A 22,500-nucleotide genomic window follows, 5' to 3' on the forward strand; every position below is an offset into this window, starting at 1 on the left:
TTTTGGTGGAGGGGACTAGTATTATATAAAAATGATTTCAAAGTTAGACACAAGGGCCTTATGATTATTATTGCCTTTGCACAGCTTCTAACGCTGGAGATGTACTATGGTGTCAGCTGTTCACAACCAGTGAACTTAGGTAACGCCTCTTATTTTTCGAGCACCTTCCGGAGTATTCGAGCGGTTCCAAGCAGTGCTGTTCTCTGCAAGTGCTCCACCCTTATTGCAGCCCCTATTTGTTCCACGTATTCCTCGAGATTTTTGCTCCCTGTTCCCAGGACTCCGACAATTATTGGTACTACTGCTACCTTTTTCATCGACCACAACTGCTTAACCTCCCAAGCTAACCTGTCATATCTCTCGACTTTACTTTCTTCTTTATCGCATACCTTGTTGTCAGCTGGACATGCTAAATCTATGATCCAGCATCGTTCGCTTTCTTTCTCAATTAAGACTATGTCCGACTTTCTATTCTCAATCCCATGGTCGCACTGAATCATAAAATCCCATAGGATCTTTGCATTTCTGTTCTCGACGATGCCTTCAAGTCTGTGGTCATACCAGTTTTATGATCTGTTAAGTCCATACATATTATTATTATTATTATTATTGAATGAGAGAGCAGTGCATGTCATCAAAGTGACACTGGGGTAAAATATACGAAGCCCAGCATACCCATCATGACTACCCATCTGATAAGGGTACACCAGGCACATACATCACAACCATATGTGCGCGACATGGTGATCTCATATCAAGATAAACAGCACATGACCTTGCAGGTGGGGCCCAGTTAGAATTTTCTTCAGGTCGGGTAGCCCATCCTGCTCAAAAGGTCCCTGAATAAGGGTTGCTTTAGGATGATGAACGAAACACCCATGTTTCCAAAGGTGAATTATTCAAACCCCAAATAATCCCTCTCAACACATGGCCATGATGCTCCCCCAGTACTTCTGCTCGTGATCAGAGATGCACATATCGTCAGCCACTACGGGACATGTTCAACTGGTTAAGGTCAAACAACTGACAAGCAAATCTGTGGTATTGAACAGAATATTTGCTGTGGCCCATCTTTTATACCAAGACAGAACAATGTACATGATTATTATTATTATTATTATTATTATTATTATTACTACTACTACTACTACTACTACTACTACTACTACTACTACTATTATTATTATTATTATTATTATTATTATTATAATCCTTTCTACCAAGCACAATGCCTGAAATTTTAGAGTAGAAAGTAAGTCGATTACATCGACCCCCCCCCCAGTGCTTGGCTGATACTTAATCTATTAACCCTGACAGGAGGAATCCGAATTCAGAACGTAAAGCCAGACGAAATGCCACTAAGCATTTTGTTCGATTTTGCCAGCTCACCGCCTTAATAATAGAAACAAGGACAACAACAACAACAAAAACAGCAGCAGCAATAATAATAATAATAATAATAATAATAATAATAATATAATAATAATAATAATAATAATAACACAACAACAACAACAACAACAACAACAACATTGACCACACTTAAATGAAAACAAGCCGAGAGTAATAACGTATGTCAAATACAAAACCGGATGTGGCAAACAGCTGATGGCACTACTACATAATACAGAATATATATTTTATACAATGCAGTATATATATGTTAAATCTAGAGTATTTTCTAAATTTCAATGGTCAGAACTATTTATAATGGTATCTGGGGCCAGAATAAATGATAAGATCTAGATTTATTTAAGACAATAATTACTGAATTTGCTAAATGTATTCTATGAAACCACTATAGGTTTATAGCAGCTACTTAGATATATATCTGTTAGGTAGCTGCTGAAAATTAAGACCATGCTTTTAAGGATCATTTCTTAAGTATGTGTCGCAACGGTATCCGATTCTATTGAGCGGTCCAACAACATCACGATGATGCGAGATCGTATTGGGTCCTGAGCGTGAAGCAGTATCTCCTGTATCGTTCGTTACTCCGCCATCAACGAGCGTGAGGAATCCATTGAAGATCGTTCTTGAGAGGTTTAATAACTTCTTAAAGAGGGGCTCACTACTTTCTGAGTGATGTTATTTTTTTTACTAAATTAACAGCAGAACATGTTTTTATTATAACATGTTACGTGGACGGATGATAATTTTGGATTCGGTTTGTCCGACTAAACAGTGGCTACGATGAAAAACATCACTTCTAATTTTGCAATCAATAGAGTAGTATTCTTTTTTTTTTAATACTTGATAAAAATGAAATAGGATTATTTAAAATGTTGAATAGCAATGGGGATCCATAATTAAAAGAAAGAGAAAAAAAAAAACTGGTTGAGAACCTTTCAGTAAGGATCCCTAGCATATTCATATGAATTGCAGCCCCAAAAAGCATTAGTAGCTGAAGGTTTAAAATCAATCAAAGGACAAACTAAGTATGTCTACCAGTCAAGACTCTTATTAAATAAGAGTTTTGAGTTATTTCAGCAGGTGATAAAAAAACCTTCGATTGTATAACTGCCAAAGTAGTAGTATTGGTGGTGTTGGTGTGGTGTTGTGTGTGGTAAATAGTGGCGGCGGCAGCAGCAGTAACAGTAGTAGATAGTATAGTAGTAGTAGTAGTAGAGTTAAGTGGTGGTGGTGGTGGTGGTGTGGGGTGGTAGTAGTGTATATGTCTACCAGCTGGAAATAACAGTCAGACTCTTATTTAAATAAGAGTTTTGACGTTATTTCTAGCAGGTAGACATACTTAGTGTGTCTTTGATTAATTTTATCCTTCGGATAGTTATTGTAGAGAACGAGAACTCTGTCTATAACTAAAGATAGAGTTCTCGTTCTCTACAATATCTATCTATCTAGCTGAAGAATTAAAATCAATCAAAGGACACACTAAGTATGTCTACCTGCTAGAAATAACAGTCAAAACTCTTATTTAAATAAAAGTCTTGACTGTTATTTCCAGCTGGTAGACATACTTAGTTATGTCCTTTGATTGATTTTAAACCTTCAGCTATTTAATGCATATTTTCAATGAAATTCTCATTTTCGGAGCTGTAGATTACGATCGTTGTGATATGATTGAAAAATGATGTTTTTATTTGCATCATTGAACCTACTTTCCGACTTTGATTCTTCGCAACTCTCTTTAAGATGTATATTTCTAAATGACTTTCGCAGAAATACTTTCTCGAGGATGTAGATTACAATTATTTTGATAAAATTTAGATTTTTCTTTTCATTTTTGAGGAATTTTATGTCGTTCTATGAAGATGCCTGGCCTGCTGGTTAAAGAATTGCAATCACGATTGCCAGATCGTGTGTTTAAACCCCGGGCTGGACCGCGTGTTGAGCAAAAAAAAATCTTCCTTTCACCTTACTCTAGTGCTGTGTGGGGACCGGCATGTCTTAAGAAAAGATCTTAACGTTTCCTCTGCGTGTCTTAAAAGAGGTCGAGGTAGGGTTTGCCCTCCGACCTAGTAAAACAGACCCCATGGTGGTCGCCTGAGTGGTGCAGAGATTGTCGTCTGCCAAGATTAGGGAATCACCAACGAATGGTGGATGCAGCGACACCCTATTACAGCGCCATACCCCAAACTACTACTACTACTACTACTACTACTACTACCACCAACACCACCACCACCACCACCACCACCACTACTACTACTACTACCACCACCAACACCACCACCACCACTACTACTACTACTACTACTACTACTGTTACTGCTGCTGCCGCCGCCACTATTTACCACACCACCAACACCAATACTACTACTTTGGCAGTTATAAATTCGAAAGGTTTTTTAAAGAGATTGTGTGAGGTAACAAAGTCGGAAGGGAGATAAGAATGATCCGAAACTCCTTTAGAAATAAAAAATTATTGTTATTAACATAATCGTAATCTACGGCCCCAAAAGCGTGTCCCAGCAAAGTTTCGTTATAAAGTTTTCAGAACATTTTGAGGCAACAAAATCAGCGAAGTTGGAGCTCTAATCTGTAGATATGTTCGGTTTTGTTTGTTGAGGAGTGTATAGTCAGTTTGAACATTTATCGGTATTTAAGTGATAACTAATTTCTCAACACCGGTAAAATGAACTGCGAAGTCGACCGAAATGATTTTGAATTGAGAACGTAAGTTCGTTTAAGCCGTAAACATAAAGTATTTCAACATTAATACAGGTAATTACATTGACCACAATTAATAAATGATAACAAGCAGAGAGTAATAACGCGTGTGAAATACAAAACCGGATGTGGCAAACAGCTGATGGCAGTACTACATAATACAGAATATATATTTTATACAATGCAGTATATATATGTTAAATCTAGAGTATTTTCTAAATTTTAATGGTCAGAACTATTTATAATGGTATCTGGGGCCATAATAAATGATGAGATCTAGATTTATTTAAGACAATAATTACTGAATTTGCTAAATGTATTCTATGAAACCACTATAGGATTGTAGCAGCTACTTAGATATATATCTGTTGGGTAGCTGCTGAAAATTAAGACCATGCTTTTAAGGATCATTTCTTAAGTATGTGTCGCAACGGTATCCGATTCTATTGAGCGGTCCAACAACATCACGATGATGCGAGATCGTATTGAGTCCTGAGCGTGAAGCAGGGTTTCCTGTATCGTTCGTTACTCCGCCTTCAACGAGCGTGAGGAATCCATTGAAGATCGTTCTTGAGAAGTTTAATAACTTCTTAAAGAGGGACTCACTACTTTCTGAGTGATATTATTTTTTTACTAAATTAACAGCAGATCATGTTTTTATTATAACATGTTACGTGGACGGATGATAATATTGGATTCGGTTTGTCCGACTAAACCAGTGGCTACGATGAAAAACATCACTTCTACTTTTGCAATCAATAGAGTATTCTTTTTTTTTTTTTAATACCTGATAAAATTGAAATAGGATTATTTAAAATGTTGAATAGCAATGGGGTCCATAATTAAAAGAAAAAGAACAAAAAGAAACTTTTTGAGAACCTTTCAGTATGGTATATTTACTGTGAATTGCAGGCCCCAAAAAGCATTAAGTAGCTGAAGGTTTAAAATCAATCAAAGGACATAACTAAGTATGTCTACCAGCTGGAAATAACAGTCAAGACTCTTATTTAAATAAGAGTTTTGACTGTTATTTCTAGCAGGTAGACATACTTAGTGTGTCCTTTGATTAATTTTAATCCTTCAGCTCGATAGATAGATTTTGTAGAGAACGAGAACTCTGTCTATAATTAAATATAGAGTTCTCGTTCTCTACAATATCTATCTATCTAGTTATTATTTACTAAATTAACAATAGATTACGTTTCTCATATGACGGATAATATACATGCTTTGAAAATTATATCCTATTCCTTCGGGTGCTCTGTCTCGATTCAAAACGAATGAAAGAATTTAAGTGTGCCCAGGGGTGACGAGATTACGTCGTTCATCTCGACCCTCAGGATGAAAGGCATGATCGACCCTGACGGAATTTGTACTCGGAACGTAGCGGCAGACGAAATGCCGTTAAGCGTTTCACCCGGCGTGCTAACGTTTCTTCTTCCTTTATTGCACACAAGGAGCTAAACATAAAGGGGACAAATAGCGACACCCCGGTGCTTAAGTTATTGATCCCGAAAGGCAAAGTCGACCTCGGCTGAATTTGAACTCAGAACGTAGCGGCAGGCGAAATACCTATTTCTTTACTATAGAAGTTTCGGATCATTCTCCGTTCTGAATTTGTTACACACAATCTCTTTGAAAATAAATATTTTGAACAAATACGTTTTCAAGAGTGTATATTAGGTAATATTCATAGTCCAAGCATGTAAATCTGAGAAAATATAGTGAAAATGCTAGTTACGGAAATTGGCAGTTATAAAATTGAAGCTTTGAGGAAAGTAGTAGTAATGGTGGTGGTGGTGGTGGTAGTAGTAGTAGTAGTAGTAGTAGTAGTAGTAGTAGTAGTAGTAGTAGTAGTAGTAGTAGTGGTGGTGGTGGTTGGTGGTGGTGGTGGTGGGTAGTAGTAGTAGTAGTAGTAGTAGTAGTAGTAGTAGTAGTAGCGGCAGCAGCAGTGGTGGTGGTGGTGGTGGTGGTAGTAGTAGTTCGGGGTATGGCGCTGTAATAGGGTGTCGCTGCATCCACCATTTGTTGGTAATTCCCTAATCTTGGCAGACAACATCTCTGCACCACTCAGGCGACATACCATGGGTCTGTTTTACTAGGTCGGAGTGATAACCAGCAGGCCAGGCATCTTCATAGAACGACATAAAATTCCTCAGAAATGAAAAGAAAAATCTAAATTTTATCAAAATAATTGTAATCTACATCCTCGAGAAAGTATTTCTGCGAAAGTCATTTAGAAATATACATCTTAAAGAGAGTTGCGAAGAATCAAAGTCGGAAAGTAGGTTCAATGAAACAAATAAAAACATCATTTTTCAATCATATCACAACGATCGTAATCTACAGCTCCGAAAATGAGAATTTCATTGAAAATATGCATTAAATAGCTGAAGGTTTAAAATCAATCAAAGGACATAACTAAGTATGTCTACCAGCTGGAAATAACAGTCAAGACTCTTATTCAAATAAGAGTTTTGACTGTTATTTCTAGCAGGTAGACATACTTAGTGTGTCCTTTGATTGATTTTAATCCTTCAACTAGATAGATAGATATTGTAGAGAACGAGAACTCTATCTTTAGTTATAGACAGAGTTCTCGTTCTCTACAATAACTATCCGAAGGATTAAAATTAATCAAAGGACACACTAAGTATGTCTACCTGCTAGAAATAACAGTCAAAACTCTTATTTAAATAAGAGTCTTGACTGTTATTTCCAGCTGGTAGACATACTTAGTTATGTCCTTTGATTGATTTTAAACCTTCAGCTACTTAATGCTTTTTGGGGCCTGCAATTCACAGTGAATATGCTAGGGATACCTTACTGAAAGGTTCTCAACAAGTTTTTTTTTCTTTTTCTTTTAATTATGGACCCCATTGCTATTCAACATTTTAAATAATCCTATTTCATTTTTATCAGGTATTAAAAAAAAAAAGAATACTCTATTGATTGCAAAAGTAGAAGTGATGTTTTTCATCGTAGCCACTGGTTTAGTCGGACAAACCGAATCCAAAATTATCATCCGTCCACGTTACATGTTATAATAAAAAGATGATCTGTTGTTAATTTAGTAAAAAATAACATCACTCAGAAAGTATTGAGCCCCTCTTTAAGAAGTTATTAAACCTCTCAAGAACGATCTTCAATGGATTCCTCACGTTCGTTGCAGGCGGAGTAACGAACGATTCAGGAAACCCTGCTTTACGCTCAGGACTCAATACGATCTCGCATCATCGTGATGTTGTTGGACCGCTCAATAGAATCGGATACCGTTGCGACACATACTTAAGAAATGATCCTTAAAAGCATGGTTTTAATTTTCAGCAGCTAACCAGCAAGTTAATATACATGTTGCTGTTCTAATTATGTAGTTGTGTCAAAGAATGCAATTAACTGAGAAATTAATTAATTTTTCAAGTAAATCTAAACTTAAATAAATCTTTTCATTTTTAAAGTTATTCTAAATTGTTCTGTATCAAAATATTGAGAAAATACATGAGGTTTAGTATGTATAAACTGGTTTGTATAAAGTATTTCTGTTAAATTTTGTGATTCAACCATCAGCTTCTTCTAATAAAACTGTGCTCCGAAATCTATCCAGAAACATCGGAAACAAAAACATCGCATGAAGCTAAAAAATAACTGACAAAGGATAGGACTATATCCGAGTAAGTAATACACATTGAAATTTATTGCTATTTTCCAAACGAAATTATGTATTTTAACTTGATATCATCTCCAACCATGTAAACATGCTTGATACATTACGATCCATCAACACCAGATCATCTCCGGCCCCAAACACCATGTACAAAAAACTACGAATAAATTAAATAATACCGGTATTATTCAACCCAAGAAGAAAGAAGAAGAAGAAGAAGAAGAAGAAGAAGAAGAAGAAGAAGAAGAAGAAGAAGAAGAAGAAGAAGAAGAAGAAGAAGAAGAAGAAGAAAACACAACAAAAGCTATAAAGCAAATGAAATCAAAACTAAAACTAGAACAGCAACGGACCATGATAAAACGATGGCAAGAAAAGCCTCTTCGTGGCAAATACTGGACTAAACTAAATGCAAAAGAAATAGACAAAGAAAAATCCCAGCAGTGGTTGAGAAGCTCAGGACTCAAGGCAGAGACAGAGGGGTTTTTAATTGCAGCACAAGACCAAAGCCTCCCCACCAGGAATTACCAAAAACATGTAATGAAAAGAAATATAACAAGTAACTGCAGAATATGAGGAGATGGACAAGAAACAATAAATCATATTATCTCTGGCTGCCCAGTCCTAGCTAAGAAGGAATATATTCACAGACACGACAGTGTTGGAATCTACATACACTGGAAGCTATGCCAACATTATGGAATAACAACAGAAAAAAGATGGTATAGGCACATACCAGGAAAGGTCACAGAAAACGAGAAAGCAACCATACTCTGGGATATGCCAATACACACAGATAGAGAAATTAAGGTCAACAGACCAGATATATTTGTCAGAGATCATGAAGAAAAAAATGATTTCTAATTGATGTATCAATACCAGCAGATGACAACGTTTCTCTAAAAGAAATGGAGAAACTTTCAAAATACAAAGACCTGGAAATAGAGGTAACTAGAATGTGGAATCTAAAAACAGAAACAATTCCTATCATAGTGGGTGCATTAGGCATGATAAAAAATATTCAGACAAATACATAACAAAAACACCAGGACTTACAAACACATATAACATACAGAAAATTGCACTACTAGGCACTGCACACATCCTACGCAGAACACTTTCAATACAGTAACCATCAGAGCATCACAACAAATCACAGCACATACCCAAGACACACAGAGCTGCGCTCGGTAGTGAAGTGAAAGCACGTTATAAAAATAAAATTACTGAATGATGATGACGATGATGATGATGATGATGATCATAATAATAATAATAATAATAATAATAATAATAATAATAATAATAATAATAATAATAATAATAATAATGATAATAATAATAATAATAATAGATAGATAGATAGATAGATAGATAGATAGATAGATAGATAGATAGATAGATAAGTTTCTTTATTGGCCACACAGGGCTGCACACGGATGGGACAAGTTACAAGGTAGAGCTTTTCTTTTGGGGGATGAAAAAAACAAAAAACAAAAGAAAAAAAAAGGTGGCGTAGGTTTTCGATCAAAAGGGTTCGTAAAAGGTAAAAAGAAGAAGAAAAAAAATTTTTTTCAGTAAATAAATAAATAAAAAAAAGAAGAAAAGGAAAAGGAACAAAAGAAAAGAGAAATGAAAAAAGAAGAAAAAAGGGAAAGAGGAAAACAAAACGATCAATAGGGATCGTGTATCACAGTGTTATGATATATGGTGTAAAGGGGAAAGCAAGTAAGGTTTATCCGTGGGAAGAAAAGCCTACGAAAAAGACCACGGTAACCTTGGTCAATATTGTTATATGTTACCACATTTGTTTGCAAGTGGGTAACCCTCTGTTTTCAATTTCTGGGTTCATAGGATTATGCTCAAGGTGGCTTCGTCATTCATACGTGCCATCCTTGCTACATTCACCCATCTTTTTTAAAAACATTCGCTAGACAGCCACCCACGTGCTCTGGCTATTTGCATTATTTGTTGATGTTGTCGCCGTTGTTAAGAAACCTCAGGTCAGTCTTGATTGATGTAACAACATTAAATGCCATTACAGCTGGGTCTGTCTGTTCAATCTTTTTTATTAATACATTGGTAGGAGATAGGTAGATTTCTCTAGCATGTCACGATTGCAATCGGCATATTGTTATCTATAAGTGCTATTGTAATTTTCTGTTGCTGTGGTTGTGGTTCTTGTCATCCCTGCTGTCACTCGGTACTGGGAAATACTAAGGAATTCTTGCCTGTAAAAAATTGCGAGACTGCAAAAACAGAAGCCATGGAAATGTGACAAATGATGTGAAATCTCCATTGCTGACGTCATTGCTGTTCAAGTGTGCCACCTGCTCACCATACTGCGTATACATATATAACTCACAAATGGACAAGCACACACACACACACACATGCACAGGCACACACACACACACATGCACACGCGCGCGCGCTGTGTGACCGTTGTATTAACTGCAAGCTCAAACATCTAACACCACTTTCACTACCCCTTCTACTACAACTACTATTACAACAATTACTACTGCTACAGCTACTACTATTACTACAACTAATACTACTACAATTACTACAGCCGCTACCACTACTACTACTACTACTACTACTACTACTTCTAGTGCTGCTGCTACTACTACTACTACCTACTACTGCTACTTCAACAACTACAGCTAGTGCTGCTACTACTAATACTACTTCTGCTGCTGTCACTACTACTACTACTACTACTACTACTTCCAGTGCTGCTTCCGCTACTACTACTACTTCAACAACTACAGCTGCTGCTGCTGCTACTACTACTACTTCTACTGTTGCTACCGCTACTACTATTATTACTACTACTGCTGTTGCTGCCACTGCTGCTTCTACGGCCAATTCTCTAGCTCTGAGTACCAGCACAATTATTACAACGAAGCGATCTACCATCTCCTGTAGTACCACTACTTCTACAAACACCTCCTGCCATTCCTGTGACCGCCACTGCCATTCCTATGACGACCGCTACCACTGAAACCAACGATACCACTACTACCACCACTACCGTCACAACCACCACGACTGTTATAACACCCATATTCACAACCAAGACTTACTGTTATCAACATCTTACCACCAAATCAACACCATCACTACAGCCAGCACACTATCACGACTGCCAACAACACTATCACGACTGCCACCACCTCCACCGCCACCGCTACCACCATCACCACCACTGCCGCCGTCTCCACCACCATCGCCACCACCATCACCACCATCGTTGCAACCGCCTCCACCACAACCGCCACCGCCACCAGCACCATCATCACCATTACCACCACCACCACTACCATCACCACCACCACCACTATCATCACCACTACTACCACCACCATCACCACTACCACCAACACCACCACTACCACCACTACCATCATCACCATTACCACCACCACTACTACCATCACCACTATCTCTACCACCATCTCCGCCATCATCACCACCACCACCATCACCACTACCACCACCGTCGCCGCCATCTTCACCACCGCCGCTACCACCACCATTACAACCATGACCACAATCATTGCTATCAACATCATTCCTAATACCTCCACCCCTACTCCCACCAATACCACCCCCAGTGCCACCACTGCGGCACCTGCACTATCACTGTCACTACTAAATGATCGCGACCACTACTACTTCCAACACAGCTCTAACTAATACCAAGGGGCTAAACATAGAGGAGACAAACAAGGACAGACATAGGTATTAAGTCGATTACATCGACCCCAGTGCGTAACTGGTACTTAATTTATCGACCTCGGCGGAATTTGAACTCACAACGTAACGGCAGACGAAATACCGCTAAGCATTTCGTCCGGCGTGCTAACGTTTCTGCCAGCTCGCTCTAACTAATACCACTTACTGTACAATTACCACCACTGCTACCACTATAACTAACACCATTACAACCCCTCCACATTACCACCTCCAGCTTAAACACCACGAACATCGCAACTACCACTACAACCATCGTCTATACCACTCTCTGCACGTCATCATTATCATTGCCACCACCACTTCTACAACACCCAAACTACCACAGCCGGTGTAATACCATTATCACCACTACTACAAGGGTCATACTACCACCATTACTACCAGCTTTTACCACCACAAGAACTACAGCGTCACAATATCCTATTCCTGCCATCGTTAGTAACAACACAACAACAGCCACCATCTCTTCTACTGCCTTACGCTAACAGCATCACTGCTACCATACTTACTACATCATGACCATCTACTCACACTATTACCGTACCTGCCACCACCAGTACTACCACACACACACTACCAATACTACTATTCCACCAGCACTACCGCCGGTTCAACAACTGCCAACTAACACAATACTCTTTACTCTTTTTTACTCTTTTACTTGTTTCAGTCATTTGACTGTGGCCATGCTGGAGCACCGCCTTTTAGTGAGCAAATCGACCCCAGGACATATTCTTTGTAAGTGTCTATTGCCGAACCGCTAAGTTGCGAGGACGTAATCACACCAGCATCGGTTGTCAAGCGATGTTGGGGGGGACAAACACAGACACACAAACATACACACGCACACATGTATATATATATATATATATATATATACATACATATATACGACGGGCTTCTTTCAGTTTCCGTCTACCAAATCCACTGACAAGGCTTTGGTCGGCCCGAAGCTATAGTAGAAGACACTTGCCCAAGATGCCACGCAGTGAGATTGAACCCGGAACCATGTGGTTCGTAAACAAGCTACTTACTTAGCCATTCCTACCGTAAAGCATTTCCGCCGGCGCGCTAATGTTTCTTATTTCTTTATTGCCCACAAGTGGCTAAACAGAGGGGACAAACTAGGACAGACAAACGGATTAAGCCGATTACATCGACTCCAGTGCGTAACTGGTACTTAATTTATCGACTCCGAAAAGATGAAAGGCAAAGTCGACCTCGATGGAACTCGAACTCAGAAAGCAACGGCGAATGAAATACCACAAAGCATTTTGCCCGGCGCGCTAACGTTTCTGCCAGCTCGCCGCCTATGATATTTAAATTGCCAAAAGTTTAAATATCATAGACATCACTAACAAGAGTTTATGACTTGGTGGAATGTACCATGTTTTTGCTAATTGCTTTATATGTCTACGTAGTCGTGAAGACAACGACAGCTTCTTGGCCCTTCCACACCGAATGTATGACAACTGGGTAATGGGTTAGCTGCACCGGTGCTCGGTGGTTACTCATTTTCATATCACGTTACTCAAATCTACCTGAGTAACATGGTATGAAGTTTCACTTTTTAAGTTTATCTCCATAGATTTTTGCTATAAAATTCATAGCCAGTATAGCAAGTTACGGCGTTTCATAAACAAATACGTCTGTGTAAAGACAACAAAATAATGTGTCCTTGCCAACAACTAATGTGGGCTGTCTCCTATTTTATCGTCGTAAAATAAATTAAGAAAATAATTTTATTTAATTTATACCCAGTCCACCATCGACCACTTACGGAACTTCGTTGATCCAAAAAATCTAGAACGCATAACCAACGAATTGAAAGGCAGTGGAGCCACCTTAAAAAGAAAATGCGTCGTCAGTATGGGACGAGTCGAGAATTATTTCACTCGTTTCTTTCAGAATTTATTTGGTGCAATTGGACAGTTGGTAACAATCATTTCAGTCGAATATTACAAGCTATTCGTGTATAGCTAGTTATATTTTTATTTGGCGATTAACTTCCTCATACGTATGCTCTTTGCTCTTTTACTTGTTTCAGTCATTTGACTGCGGCCATGCTGGAGCACCGCCTTTAATCGAGCAACTCGACCCCGGGACTTATTCTTTTGTAAGCCCAGTACTTATTCTATCGGTCTCTTTTGCCGAACCGCTAAGTAACGGGGACGTAAACACACCAGCATCGGTTGTCAAGCAATGCTAGGGGGACAAACACAGACACACAAACATACAAGCACACACATATATATATACATATATACGACGGGCTTCTTTCAGTTTCCGTCTATCAAATCCACTCATTGGTCGGCCCGGGGCTATAGCAGAAGACACTTGCCCAAGGTGCCACGCAGTGGGACTGAACCCGGAACCATGTGGTTGGTTAGCAAGCTACTTACCACACAGCCACTCCTATGTTTTTTATCATTAATAAATGCCTTATTTTCTTCACATCAGCTTAAACAAAATTGTTTTCCTAATTTATTTTACGACGATAAAATAGGAGACCACCTTAATGCGATATGAAGTTACTGGCTCGAGGAAACCGAACCCACAAACTGATGATCTTTAACCCAACATTCTAACTACTAAGCCACGCCCTTTGCCAAATTTATATTGTAGATATAAAAGCTTGTTACTCAAATGCAATAATATATTCATAGCTAGTTGAACTTTAGTCTCAGGTCAATAGTGATAAAATTTGACATTTGATCAAAGGCGTTCTAAATCTGACCATCCAGTTTTTTTTAAAGGACGTCAGACTACAACACCATATTTGTTCTGTCACGACTTCTGTGTGTGTGTGTGTGTGTGTGTGTGTGTGTGTGTGTGTCTGTGTTTGTCCCCTCATCATCGCTTGACAACCGATGATGGTGGGTTTACGACCCCGTAACTTAGCGGTTTGGCGAAAGAAATCGATAGAATAAGTACTAAGCTTACAAAGAATACGTTCTGGATTCGATCTGCTCGACTAAAGGCGGTGCTCCAGCATGGCCGCAGTCAAATGACTGAAACAAATAAATGAATAAAAGAATAAGATTATTATGTATGTATAAACACCTTCTACGCTACAATTGTTTTCGTTCCAGCACACGATCTCAGATCAAGTCATTCGCTATGCAAGTACATCTCCGTAAATATATATATAGGTAGGTAGATAAGTATTAACAAGGAGAATGGAGTGAGCAATACTTTTTATGGCATAATTCTACAATTGTTTCATCGACATTTTGACATTATCCACCAGAACATTCCAATACTGAGACAGGACCCAAGAATGAAACAGGCACTTGGAATTCACAAAATATCCAAACGCAAAAGACATTCAAAATCCATAGAAAAAAACTACATACCAGCACTAAATTACACCCCACAAACTCTACACCAACAGTCAAAAAGTGTAGCCACCCTACTTGTTGGAGTTGCATCAGCCTCATTCAAGACAAAACTTACAGATTTAAAGCAGGACAGATTTTTACCATAAAATATCATTTTATCTGTTCGTCATAAGATTTAACATATGTTATCAAATGTAAAGGATGTATCAAGGATTACATCAGCAAAACAAATCTTCCTCTGATGAATAGACTAGCTGTTCATCACCAGCAAATACGAGACCCCAGTATTAGACAGATCCCACTGAGTGGTCACATAGACATGTACAAAACATAGATCAACCAAATTCCAAGTCTTCCCCCTTTATCTTGTTCAAGCAATACCACAGATCAAGCACGAAGAAAGACAATATATTCATACAAAAATACTAACTAAGACAGTATAGATTTCAACAAAGTACATTCGCCAACAACTATTCACACACAAACTCATTCTGCCGCTTGACGTATGGAATTTATACAGCTAGCAACCTAAATTTTATCATGACTTTTTTCTATATGACACTGACGCACAAATTTAGTGATCAAAATTTTATGCCTACATACATATATACAAATCATAACCATTTACCCACTGGGATACGTAGAAACAACCCCCTGCCCATTTACCTCTTGACAAATTAAATTTAGAGAGCCTTGATTGTTGAGACTCTTACTAGACACGTTCACTCAACAGTGTCAGCCTCAATTTCTGGTGCTAAAAATATTGTCACATGATATTAACGCACCGGACACAGCGGGAAGATTACAAAAATCCCTATGTCTAATCACTTGATCATCCACTACCACACTTGACAGATTAAATTCCGAAAGACTTGATTGTTTGAGACTATCACTAAACACGTTCACCCGACCATGACAACCTTAAATTACGGCGCCAAACATATTGTCACATGATATTAACAAACGGACGTAGTGGGGAACTTACAAAAGTTTCTAAGTCTAATGACGCGAATATCCTCGGCTAATCAAATCGTATCCAATACAGATACTAATCTGATTCATGCTTTGTATAAAAACAAGAGATTTTCGAACTCCAGTCAGAGGCGACATAGTTTTGGTATGGCTGTACGTCTTCCTATCTCAAATTTTGAAAACCAGAGAAATCTGTAAAACCATAAAAAAAGTTTGTAAAAAGAAATCTGTAAAAAAGGCTTTAAAAATATAAAAATTTAAAAATAAAAGTGTTAAACGAATCTCAGTGCATTTTCAACTTTCTTCAAAATTTCTACCCATGTGGAACAAAATAACTTTTGCCACTGGAAAAAGTATATATATTTGCATTGAGAATCACTTTCCATCGCCAACCGGTGATTGTCACACGCTGATGACGGATCAATATCCAGAGACCCGGGTCCGTGTGTATCACGTCAGGCTGGAAATGTGAACGATGACTTCCTTTTGCAAATACTGATAGGGCACAGACAGTGTGTCAATAGCCAGCTGGAGGAGATGTCTTCCTGGGGCTACAATCTACAGTAGCATCAACCCTTAAGGGTTAGCCACATTTAGGTGGAAAATATACTTCACGATATCGTGCAGTTACTGTTTATACGTCGCTCAGAAATTTATTATTGCTTATATATATATAGTATATCAAATAAAATACTGATAGGGCACAGACAGTGTGTCAATAGCCAGCTGGAGGAGATGTTTTCCTGGGGCTACAATCTACAGTAGCATCAACCCTTAAGGGTTAGCCACATTTAGGTGGCAAATATACTTCACGATATCGTGCAGTTACTGTTTATACGTCGCTCAGAAATTTATTATTGCTTATATATATATAGTATATCAAATAAAAAAAAAACGAAGAACAAACACAAGAAAAAAAAACAACAACGTCAGGACGTGATACATGTAAAGTATTAGCAGACTCTCAGGGAAGGAAAGAAAGTTGGTTTTACGTTTCGAGCAAAGCTCTTCTTCAGAAGCAGGAGACAGAAGTAAGTCCAAGTGAAAAGGAAAAGGAGGAAAAAATCGCCAACGATTCACATGTGGTTGTATATATCAGCATATGTATATGTGTGTGTGTATGTATGCATGTATGTATACAAGTGTATATATATATATATATATATATATATTCGTTCATATTTGAGTGCGTCTGTACGCGCTTATACGGTTGGGTTTGTCTACGTGCGTGCGTTTGTCTGCTTCAGTACAAAATATCAAATTGATTAATTTTTAATATATTTTTGAGAAGCAATGGAAAAAAATATGAAAAAATGATGCGGTTTTCACGAAACTAATCAGATTAATTGAATATATAATGATAGCTGTTATCAGCTGTGGATGTGGTTGTTGGTTTCGTCGTTGTTATCGTTGCTGTTGCTGTTGTTGTTGTTGTTGCTGCTGCTGCTACTGCTGCTGCTGCTGCTACCACTCGTGCCAGTAAAAGTATTGCAGTTCGCTGTTTCTGTTGATGTTCTTAACGTAGCTGTTGTTTCTTGCGGCGATAACCGAAGTAAACCGATCGAACACGGCCTAAGGCAATCTAAAGAAATACATCGAAAGCGTAGTAGTAGTAGTTGTAGTAGTAGTAGTAGTAGTAGTAGTAGTAGTAGTAGTAGTAGTAGGAGGAGGAGGAGGAGGAGATGGAATTATGATGATTTCTTTATTGCCCAAGGGTGCATCTGACTTAAAATGCAAGAATTCAGAAGGCGGCCCAGTTCCAAATTGAGTGGAATATATGTGGCGGGGGTAGGGAGTCGTGCCTATGTGTTTATATATGAAATATAAACATGTAAGTATACTTGTTTATATATGCCCATGTGTGCATATATGTGTGTGTGTATGTACATATATATATATATATATATATGCTGATATATATATATGTATATATATATATATGCATGTATAAATATGTATATGTATGTATATATATATATATATATATATATATATATATATATATGAATATATATATGTATATATATATATATATATATATATATATATATATATATATATATACGTATATGAACATATTTATGCGCATGTACATATACATATATATATTATGCATATATATACATATACACATACAAGCATACATACACACACACACACACACACACATATATATATATATATATATATATATATATATATATATATATATATATGTAAACTTAGCGGTTCGGCGAAAGAGTCCGATAGAATAAGTACTAGGCTTACAAAGAATAAGTCCTGGGGTCGATTAGCTCGACTAAAGGCGGTGCTCCAGCATGGCTGCAGTCAAATGGCTGAAACAAGTAAAAGAGTGAAGGAGTAAAGAGTATGCCACATCGTGTTTTATAAAATTGATGCTGAATTTCTGTAAATGCATTAGAAGATTCAGGACAAAATAAAAATGTATTTTAAGAAAAATGTCACCAACAATCATCCCCATCGCCATCAACACCGACACCACCAACAACAACAATAAGGAGAACAATAATAACAACAGCATGCATTAGGATAATAAAAATAATTTCGTTAAAATATAGGTTAGTAGAGATTTTTGTTCTGAAATTTCAGTAGTATCAGCCAACAGGTATTCATTAATATATTGATTGAACAACGACGGTAAACGTGAGAGGAAAAGGCTTGCTCCCACGCATACACAAACACAGAAGCACGCATACATGCACACATTCGCACACACACACACGCACACACACCCTAACGCAGACATACACATACATAGTAAAGTATGCCGACCGAACTGTAGGATCTCTTACACACCTATCGCTACACATCTTCATTAAAATTTTGATTTAGGTGAATGGTATTTTACGAGTTCCCTCCCTTTTAGCTTTTAGAAATACACTTTCATTTACACTTTAATTTATCTTGGTTCACTGCGTCAAGTCTTATGGCGTTGCTTCGCTTCCCACGCACGCCCTTCTCCAATACACACACAAATATGCACGTATATATGTGAATAGAGACACAGGCTCACACACACACACACACACACACACACACACACGCACACACATACACAGACACACACATACACACAAACACACACATATACATAGGCGAAAGATACAGGTACGCTTCGAACAAATTTTTCTCTCTTTTATCATCTACTTTGATAAAGAGTTCACCCAAAATGTCAGTCTCCTTTTTTTTTATATCTGTCGCTTTTCAGTGTAAATTTCATTGTGCACAGCTTTTCTTGCGTGTGTATGTGTGAGGGAGGGGGGATGCGCGCACGTTTACATTAAGTCCATCGTCTTTCGAAGTTTTGTCTGCCTATTGTAGCCTCTCTGACCAACTGCCCGTCTCGTTTCCCTCATTCCGCGTTATTTTACTTTTATCTGTCTATTTTCGCCCTTAATTACCGTATTTGATGGCCTATATGACGCACGAATACATAGGACGCACCCTAGCTTAGGCTATACTTTTGTAAAATAAATTACTACTAAAATAATGTTTTAATTCCTCTACTTACCTGTATAACTTTATGTTATTACCTATAATTAAAAACAATTTATTGCATCCAGATTCGATATAAACATACCATAGGCCAGTGGTTCCTAAACTTTTTTGAGTCGCGACCCACTATTTATCACACCAGTTTATGACGACCCACTTAACTCTACTGAGTAAAAACATTAATGAAATTAACAAATTTATTTCAGATTACATCTTCAGTGAGGCCTGTGAGAAGGATGAGCCTGTTTCTTGCTACGCTCAATAATAGAATTAACATCAGGTTCAATGCGTGATAGTTTCAGGCGTAAAGAATTTGAGAGCTGCAGTTTATTTCGATATTTGCTTTTAATCCCAACCAATGCTGAAAATCCAGCTTCACAAATATAAGATGACGTGAAAGGGAGAAGTACTTTTAATGCTTCGGTTTGGTCTTTTCTTCGTTTCGATTCACTGAAGACTCATCGTCATCGGCTTCAACTGACTTTTTTTTAACCATTTATCCATAATATGAAGACTGAGTAAATACGAAAAAATCGAATTTAGAAGGACAGATAATTTCGACTTACCGAGAGATTTGATAGAATTAAAATACAACGTTTGGGATCATGCGAACTTGTACAATTAATGATAAACGTCATTTCAATCGATGTGATGCTATTTAAACCGTTTATCTGATAGACTCTCTTGATCTATCTACCGTCTAGCTGCTGTCTATTCCAATCATTTCATTGGCTAATTGATAGCCTCCTGGCGATCACTCCTATACTTTTGAAATAATTTATAAACTTACTAGTGAAATCCATGTCTTATTTATTAAAATTTTTTGCTATTTATATTAAATGTGAAGCAAAACGTTTTATAACTGTTTCAACGTCTCTATACCCTATGTGTAAATACTAACACTAATACAAAACCTTGAAGCAGTTACTGTTATCGGCTCGATCAGTGTTATACTTCGCCTAGTTAAAGTTCTCTATAAATAGTTAAAAACAGATCCTTCCTTTTAACGATTACGTACGAATAAATAACTTGAGAAGATGACAACCTCTGATTTGTTAAGTTCGTGAAAAAGCCTACTGCTTGATAAAACAAGTCTGGTATTGAAAACATAAGTGTTGAACTATCTCGATAGACAGCAGTTAATCAAAGCTAATGCGTAATTTTATAACTTTTTGCGACTCACTAAGATTCCGTTCGCGACCCATCTGTGGGTCGCGACTCATAGTTTGGGAACCACTGCCATAGGCAATTGTTCATCAATAGATGGCAACACACATTTTGTAAACATACATACCGCTTTGAGCGAATTTTGAGCCTACATTAAGTGCATTGGACGAAGGGAGATTTTTAAAGCCATTTTTGGTTTTAAAAAAAAGTGCGCCTTATAGGCCATCAAATTTCTTTTATATAGAAATCTACAATATAGGATTTCTTCAATTACAATTTACCTAGCATTTTTAAGAGTAGAATGCACCGGGTCGTGCCAGGTCCAGTTTTTAAAATTTCAACCCCAATTAAGCAAAATTTAGAGAAAACTCACATTGTGGTGTGTATGTCAAATGTTTTTCTTAGTGTGGGTTACAGCACTCGCACACACACACACACACACACACACACAAAAAGGGAGCGATTTCTATGACTTTCTCTTTGCAAGTTTGCAATGATTAAAGTGAAACCACTACTAAAAAAAAACACAGCAAACAGAAACAAATAAATACATAACGATTTACTCCTCACACAATTTCTTCAAATAGAGTTTACCCATTAATTTTTCAAAGTAATTCCATTGGGTCATGCCATACAAAATTTCTTTCAATTTTACCCCCAATTAAGACAAAATTCGAGAAAACTCAATATTTTAACATTTCATTCTGCATATTACTCCCACTTCCTCTTTACACACATAGACACGCAAATATATAAATAAAATTGTAAGCTAACCTGTGTGTGTGTGTGTGTGTGTGCGTGTGTGTGAGTGTGTGTGTGTGTGTGTGTGCATCTGTGTGTGCGTCTGTGTGTGTGTGAGGGTGCGTGTGTGTCTGTGTGTGTGTGCGTGTGTGTGTGTGACAGGTATGAGCAAGTCAAACTGGTCATCCTTTTTGCTAGATCACCTAACATCTAAAGTTATCTCTAAATAGCAGTCGCCCAAAAGTGTATATAGACATACACATGTATGTATAATGTGTGTGTATATATTTCCATAGAGGTAACCATTCACTCCATACAAAGTTATTTAGGACGAATTGGACGAATATAAGATCTAAAGTATATCCAAGTAGCAGAAAGATCTCCCAAAAGTGTATATAGATATTTAAATGTATTTATATATTCATCTATACACACATGTATGTATAATGTGTGTGTATATATTTCCATAGAGGTAACCATTCACTCCGCACAAAGTTTTTTAGGACGGACGAAAATCTTTATATATAAAAGAAAGGTTGTGTGTCTGTCTACTCCGATTTAGATTCCTAACTACTCCCACATTTTGCGATGCAGTTTAACCAAAACCGGGTATCTTATAGTCGTGATTCATATCGAGCCCTTCTGGGTATTAGCGCGCGTCTATGATGAGTCTACGATTTTAAAAATAATTTACCATCATTTTTTTCCATTTTAATGCATATTTTTTTTAATAAAGGGAAGTAACTCTCAAACTTCACACCAATATGCGTGCTCATATGCGACGTAATATCACATCAGCAGCATTTCCTCACACCCTCCTTGCACTTGGCGAAGGCAAAATACCAGGGTATGAAAATGGTAATATTGCCATCGATTCCATTTGTACCATTGTTAAGACGCCTCCTGATCTCAGAGATGCAGTGTTCTCAGATCTACAAGCTAATTATCAGAATATGGATTGGATTGGCAAAAAGGCTATACTGGCCCCGAGGAATAAAACTGTTCACCATATTAATGATGAAATGCTAAAACTCATTCCTGGGGAAGTCTATGTATATCAGTCTATCGATACAACTCCTGACCCAGAGGACGTCATCAACTATCCAATAGAGGTACTCAATTCCTTTGAGCACCCTGGACTACCACCACACTTTCTCAAACTTAAAGTTGGTGCCCCTACAATGCTCATCAGAAATTTGGTTCCCC

The 22,500-nt window shown here is 37.6% G+C and overlaps 3 non-coding genes across 3 annotated transcripts; 2 read left to right on the forward strand and 1 right to left on the reverse strand.

Moving 5' to 3' along the window:
• The first annotated feature begins 1,854 nt into the window (after positions 1 to 1,854).
• On the forward strand, positions 1,855 to 2,087 carry LOC115216019. The gene has a single exon (XR_003882064.1). It is a non-coding gene; the product is annotated as a small nucleolar RNA U3 (small nucleolar RNA).
• A 2,432-nt stretch (positions 2,088 to 4,519) lies between these two features.
• Positions 4,520 to 4,752, forward strand: LOC115216017. The gene has a single exon (XR_003882062.1). It is a non-coding gene; the product is annotated as a small nucleolar RNA U3 (small nucleolar RNA).
• Positions 4,753 to 7,216: 2,464 nt separating this feature from the next.
• On the reverse strand, positions 7,217 to 7,449 carry LOC115216018. The gene has a single exon (XR_003882063.1). It is a non-coding gene; the product is annotated as a small nucleolar RNA U3 (small nucleolar RNA).
• Between the last annotated feature and the right edge of the window lie 15,051 nt (positions 7,450 to 22,500).

The sequence above is a fragment of the Octopus sinensis genome, linkage group LG9 (genome assembly GCF_006345805.1).
Source record: "Octopus sinensis linkage group LG9, ASM634580v1, whole genome shotgun sequence".
Classification (NCBI taxonomy): domain Eukaryota; kingdom Metazoa; phylum Mollusca; class Cephalopoda; order Octopoda; family Octopodidae; genus Octopus; species Octopus sinensis.